This window comes from Pyxicephalus adspersus, chromosome 2 (genome assembly GCF_032062135.1).
Source record: "Pyxicephalus adspersus chromosome 2, UCB_Pads_2.0, whole genome shotgun sequence".
In the NCBI taxonomy this organism is placed as follows: Eukaryota; Metazoa; Chordata; class Amphibia; order Anura; family Pyxicephalidae; genus Pyxicephalus; species Pyxicephalus adspersus.
The window spans coordinates 126,837,119-126,843,118 of NC_092859.1; the positions used below are offsets into that span (position 1 = coordinate 126,837,119).

The 6,000-nt window shown below is 40.0% G+C and overlaps 1 protein-coding gene across 2 annotated transcripts in view; it reads left to right on the forward strand.

Annotated features, from left to right (window-relative positions):
* NEDD4 (NEDD4 E3 ubiquitin protein ligase) overlaps positions 1-6,000 on the forward strand; it is an 80,009-nt gene that overhangs the window by 474 nt on the left and 73,535 nt on the right. The window lies entirely within an intron of this gene.

Here is a 6,000-nt window from a genome sequence, read left to right on the forward strand (position 1 = left end):
TGTGGATATCTATAAATCTGCTGCATGATGATGATTTGTTTGCCATTCCCATTTTATGGGCTGTTCATGAGATTGGTGTTTATAGAACCTTCTTACATTGCTTTATTATATCTTGTTATCATTAGTAGGTGACTGCCTTTGGCCTGCCAGGGTTATGATTTATGGTTGTGAAGTAATAAACCACGGTAATTGTAACAATGTAAAAGAAAATTCTTTATTGTTTATGACATTTTAAGGCAATGTTCACATCTGCGGTGAGCCTGCTGCCTCCTTATACCAGGGAAGCATTTGCAGACACAGGTTGGAATTATCACAAAAAAAGACACATACCTTCACAGGTGGAAAGCTATTGATCCCTGTCGAGTTGGTCCCATACCGCCCCTGCATGGCTTGGACACCTGGGTGCTGCCGCCTTCTCCTACATCACCTGAGCAGTGTGAGATCCATAGGTGACACGCTTCCAAAAAAACTTTTAAAAAATGTCAAACCCACTGTATGTGTGAGCTTGGCAGTTTTTACATGATTTAGGTATGCCAGGAGGCTGCAGGCTTCCCATTCAGAAAACAATTTTTTACCTTTATATATAAAAAGTGTAAAATGTTATATGGTAGCTCAGTGGTTAGCACTCTGGCCTTTGCAGCACTAGGTCCCAGGGTCGGATCTCAGCCAGGACTCTATCTGCATGGAGTTTGCAGGTTCTCCCCGTGTCTGCGTGGGTTTCCTCCGGGTACTCCAATTTCCTCGCACATTCCAAAAACATGCAGTAAGGTTAATTGACTTCCCCCTAAAATTGACCTTAGACTGTAATAAAGACCAGTGACTCAGGTAGAGACAGAGGTAGTGTCAAAGTGTTATCCTTGGGGAGCTGAGGGGTCTTTTGATCGATTTAAGGCTGGGTTTACACGGTGCTCATACCCAGTGTTAACTCAGCTTTCTAATTTTTTAAATGTTACAAGCCAAGTTATAGATAACGCTCATAAACGTGCCTCAGGGAAACGTCCTGGTGTAGATTAGCTCATTGGAATGGGAATTTCAAACAAATGCTGGGGTAAACGTCCGTGTATACTAAGCCTGACCCTGCCCCAAGTGTTTGTGGAGAAGCCAGACAGTTATCTCTGGGCTAGTTGAGAATTATTCTGTTCAAGTATCTGGACTGATTTATGTAATAAGGTAAAACAGAACTAAAGTTTAAAAAACAAAATAGTTGCAAGTAGACTGCTCTTTTTTTTTTATGAAACTGAGTTTTTATTGAAATTTTTTTTTACAAATACAACAAAAGAAACAAAACAAAAAGAACATGGACAAGAACACAGCATACAGGAGCATTAGCAACATATTACCAAAACCATAATGCATAAAGTAGGAACAAGTATATATATACATATACACATATACATACATAAATGCTACAAGAAAAAATAGCAATAGTGGAGTGCAAATGATGCAATGTGGTTTCCAGCAATAAACATGACAAACCAGTAAATTCCTGTATACAGGACATAACATCAAATATGGGGAGGGAGGAAAAGGGGATTCGGAGGCGATTTGCTATATAACAAAAGGAGGGTAGCAAAATAAGACCATCACATCTGTAATTGAGCATAATAGTCATCCCATGGCTCCCAGACCTGTTCGAATTTTGTGACAGTGTTCCTGAGCAGGGCAGTAAGGTATTCCATCATTCGGATATCCTGAATGCAGGCGTATAGTTCTTCTAAGGATGGAGGGGAGACAGTCTTCCACTTAGTGGAGATCAGGGTTCGGGCCGCTACCAAGATGTGTGTGGTGAGCTTGGATATGAGCTTGGTAGGACCTGTTAAGGGCAACCCTAGCAGGTGATGTAGAGGATCTAAAGTAGATCGGCATTTGGTCACCTTCCCCAGTAGCTGGTTAACCTTATCCCAGTAACTTTGTATAATAGGGCAGAACTAACAAATGTGTTCTAGCGTCAGTAGACTGCTCTTTTTATTGCAGAATGGTCTAAACCTCTCTTTGCTCATACACCCGCACCGTCATCTTCACCCAGTACTCTTCCAGATTCAGAATCTTCAGCCATCTCGTTGGGCCACGTTGGAATGACATAATTCCCACACATACGCACCAGAGTTCTTACTCAGCATGCGCAGCTTAGTATACATTAAAGAAATGATTATGAACAATCAGGTAAGTTTGGTGTATTGCAGGGGGGACATCGCCTGTCTCTTCTCTGATAAACAACCTGTCTGCTTGCTATTTTTGTTTTTTACCCTTAGTTCTGCTTAGGGTGTCAGGAGGAACAAGGGGAAGTGGAACTGAAGTGAGAAAAAGAGAAGTTTGATAATGCTTTGATAGAATAACAATGTCACAAAAATAAGTCTCATATCAGAATAACTTCACACCATGGGCCAGAGAAGTGTAAGGCACAGCAGCCAGTCAATATTCTTTATAAACCAGTTACCATGTAGCTCCAGTTTGTTTGGAAATACACAATTCCATCTAGATGAGGGAAGCTGCAGAATTTGCATTTCCTTTATAGTAGATTAGTGATAGTGAGCATGTTCTGTTCCAGGAAATGTTTAAATGGAGGTAAACTTACCACTCCTCGCTCCCTCTGATCTGCCTATATCTTCACCCTACCCCTGTAGATTTGTTCAGGCTGGAATTATGTACCTCTTGCAAATGTTCATCAAAGTTTAGTATTTCTGAATCTGTGGAATGCCAAGAATGTACACATGCTACAGAAGTATGTGAACAGGCAGGTAAATATGTTTTATTGCAGAAGACTTCTTGCAATGTTCTGATTTTTAGGTTTTATTGAAATTGTGAAGACTTTTGGGAACATCTGTGAGCCCATTATAGAAGCAGAAAATATCTCCATACATAACGGTATATGGAAGGCCATCGGGCTGTTAGATTGAAAGAAAGTGGACATGAGTAGTAGTGGTAGCTGCTTAAGGAGGAAGTAAACCCAAAACAAAAAAATCCTTCAATCCTGCAGAACAGTCAATCTGTCTGGAGGATTTTTCCATCGGGTCCCGTGTCTTCCTGGTATCAGACTTGGGGCTGGCACGCTGGGTTCCAACATATTCTCTGTTCTTTTGGGTTCTTCTTACGTCACCTAATCTCGCGCCTGCATCGGGTGACTGCGCATGCGTGAGATCGGCAATTTCTTTCCCTTTTTGACAAAAGGGCTTCTTTCATCTCCGGCATGTGCAGAAGGAGCAGCCAAGAGCTTCCTGGGATATGTGACGTAGGTATCCTAGGAGGCTTTACGCTCCCATTCATTCTCGATCTTTAAGGGGGCGTTGCACTTAAAAAAACAAAAAAAAAAACAAAACAGAATTTTTACCTTACATAAAAGGGTTGTTTACCCTTTTATGTAAAGAGAAATTTCTGAGTTTAGGTACGCCTTACCTGACCACACAGGGATGGATCTGCTTCAATGCCCGGAGTGGACAGTAATAAACAGGAAGGGGTTGTTTCTGGAGGCAACTGTCAGCATCACCAGGTATTTTATGTTTGCACTACATCGCTTTGGGGATAAAAGAGATATTAATGAAATATTGAATTATTGCTTTTAAGTTAAGGTTAACATACAGTTTAAAACAGAAACTTTCACAAAAAAAGACACTTTATCTGTCTTTACCAGACACTTTCACCAGCTTTATTGGTGAAAGGCCCCCAATCCCTCCACAAACCAAGCCCAGTGAGTCCCCTCTTCTGGATTCTTCTCACGTCACCTAGTCTTGAACTGTGCAGGTGTTTTCCTGGAAACATATAAAAAGTTCCATTGAGATTCGGCATGCTTAGACATATGTATCCTGGGAAGCTTTGGGTTTCACAAAAAGCCATTCACTATACCACGCACTACATTTTTATCATACTTCATTTGAGTTGGTTGCAAATTACCTGGATAATTAGTGATAATGTACAACATGGTATGTTAGCGCATTACAGACCATTGCAGTCTGCTGTCTTAGGCTATGTACACACGTCAGATATTTCTCGTCTGATAATCGCCTCAGGGCTAGTATCGGATGAGAATCTGGCGTGTGTACAGCACTCATTGTCCGTCGTTCTGACGTCCGCCCTGGGGGATCCACGAACGATGAACGATCCCAATGAAAGTGAAGGGGAGAGAGCACAGCAGGGTGCTGCTCCATCGTTTTCCTCTCCTCTCCATAAAGCAGAACGGCGCTGTATGTACAGCGCTTATTCATGCATCTTTCAGTCTTTTGTCGTTGGAAAGGATTGTGAAACATTCTTTCCAACGACAAATATTGCACGTGTGAATGTATCCTTACAGGTGCATTCCTGCAGTGTGTTGGGGTGCTATTGAAAATTAATTACAAAGTACTAACTTCATCTCATCTATTAGTTTCTGTGTAAAGAGATTGTAAGCTGTTTATTGCAGCCTTTCTTGTGTCACAATCACTAGATATTAGCTGTGAAATCTCCGTGGAATGCAGCATTATATCATGTAAATTAAACAAGAAGAGCAACACTACCTTGTAATGACTGCTTCAATTTAGCAGTCTTTTTAGCTCAAGGTTTTGTCATTTGGCGTTTTGAGAGGAAAGCAAGTATTGGTTTTATTCTCCAATATCTACAAAGATAAATATGAACGTTTAATAGACTGAGCAGATAATTTTTCAAAATTGTATTTTTATTAAAGTTTTCAAAAGTAGAACAATACATATACAAACAACAAAGATTATGAACAACTAACTACATATATAAAAGAGGGAAAAATAAATCTCAAAGATACTGAACATACAAAATATATTAATCCTTTTTTCCAAGTATAGCAGCTAATCCATGTATAGAGGAATAATAAGAATAAGCAGCTAATAAATCCGGTATATCACTGTCTGTAATTTTAGCACTAAATTGAGAGGAAGACAAAAGGGGAATGCGATTTTTAATTACAATGGTCAATGGCATGAGTGGGAGCAGTGGAGAAGAACCTAGGGATGAAAATGAATATAAAATATTTACATATTCACTCTCCCCTGAGGGTGGGGGATTGGCGGAGTCCTAAAATCTATTAGTTATTCCATGTGACAGCACATGGAATAACTAATTTCACACTTGTGAAATCCCAAGGCACCCAAATCACCATAAACATATCAATACGGTCATACAGCCAGGTTGTGAGATGTTCCATGAACTGGACATTTTGATGTCTTTATGAGTATAGGACTGAGAGGTTGCTTTCCGGCGCATAGTAATGAGGCATGTGGCTGCTGTTGGGACATAAGAAACCAAGAGGGCACTTATAGGCAAACCTTATAGATGAATGACCACGTCTAAGGCTAGGTACACGTGCAATAAATGTCATTAGAATTAGAGAGGGACTGTAGGTTTGTTCTTAAGTTGAATTTGTATGTAAGTCGGAACAGGTACATTTTTTAAATAAATACAATTAGGACAGATGTTTGTTTCAACATATTATTAGGCGGCATGGTGTCAGTTACTGTATAAAATCCTCACTGTGGGTTAATCACAAAGCAAAAAAAAAAAAAACTTCATGGAGCCTAGACATTCATTACCTTCTGGAGCAAGCTGTGCTTTGATATGCAAAAAAAACTGCAGAGTTTGTCCTGGTCATTAAAGAGTCACAAGAGGCTGCAGAAAAGCTCAGTAAGCTCGGTAATCCTGAGTCACACTCGGGGTTGCTAAAAACATAGAAAAAACACCTTGTTCCATTGTCGTCCCTTGGCGTCCTGCTGGTCCCTGCTTCTCCTCGGGACACATCTACTTCGATCCTCAGCGGCAACTGCAGAGACGATCTCTGGGGTTTCCTGGAACGACGGTGCATGCGTCAGTGCGGGTGGGAGGAGCGACGGAAAATTCTAATTTTTTTGTAGTGGATTCAATACAAATTAGCTGTATTGAGTCCAATACAAGAAATCTTTATATAATATATATAATTATATATATATTATACATGCTACTGTACAGTTATATTACATGTTTTACTATTTTTCTATTTTTTTTAACAGATTTTTTTTTTTTTTT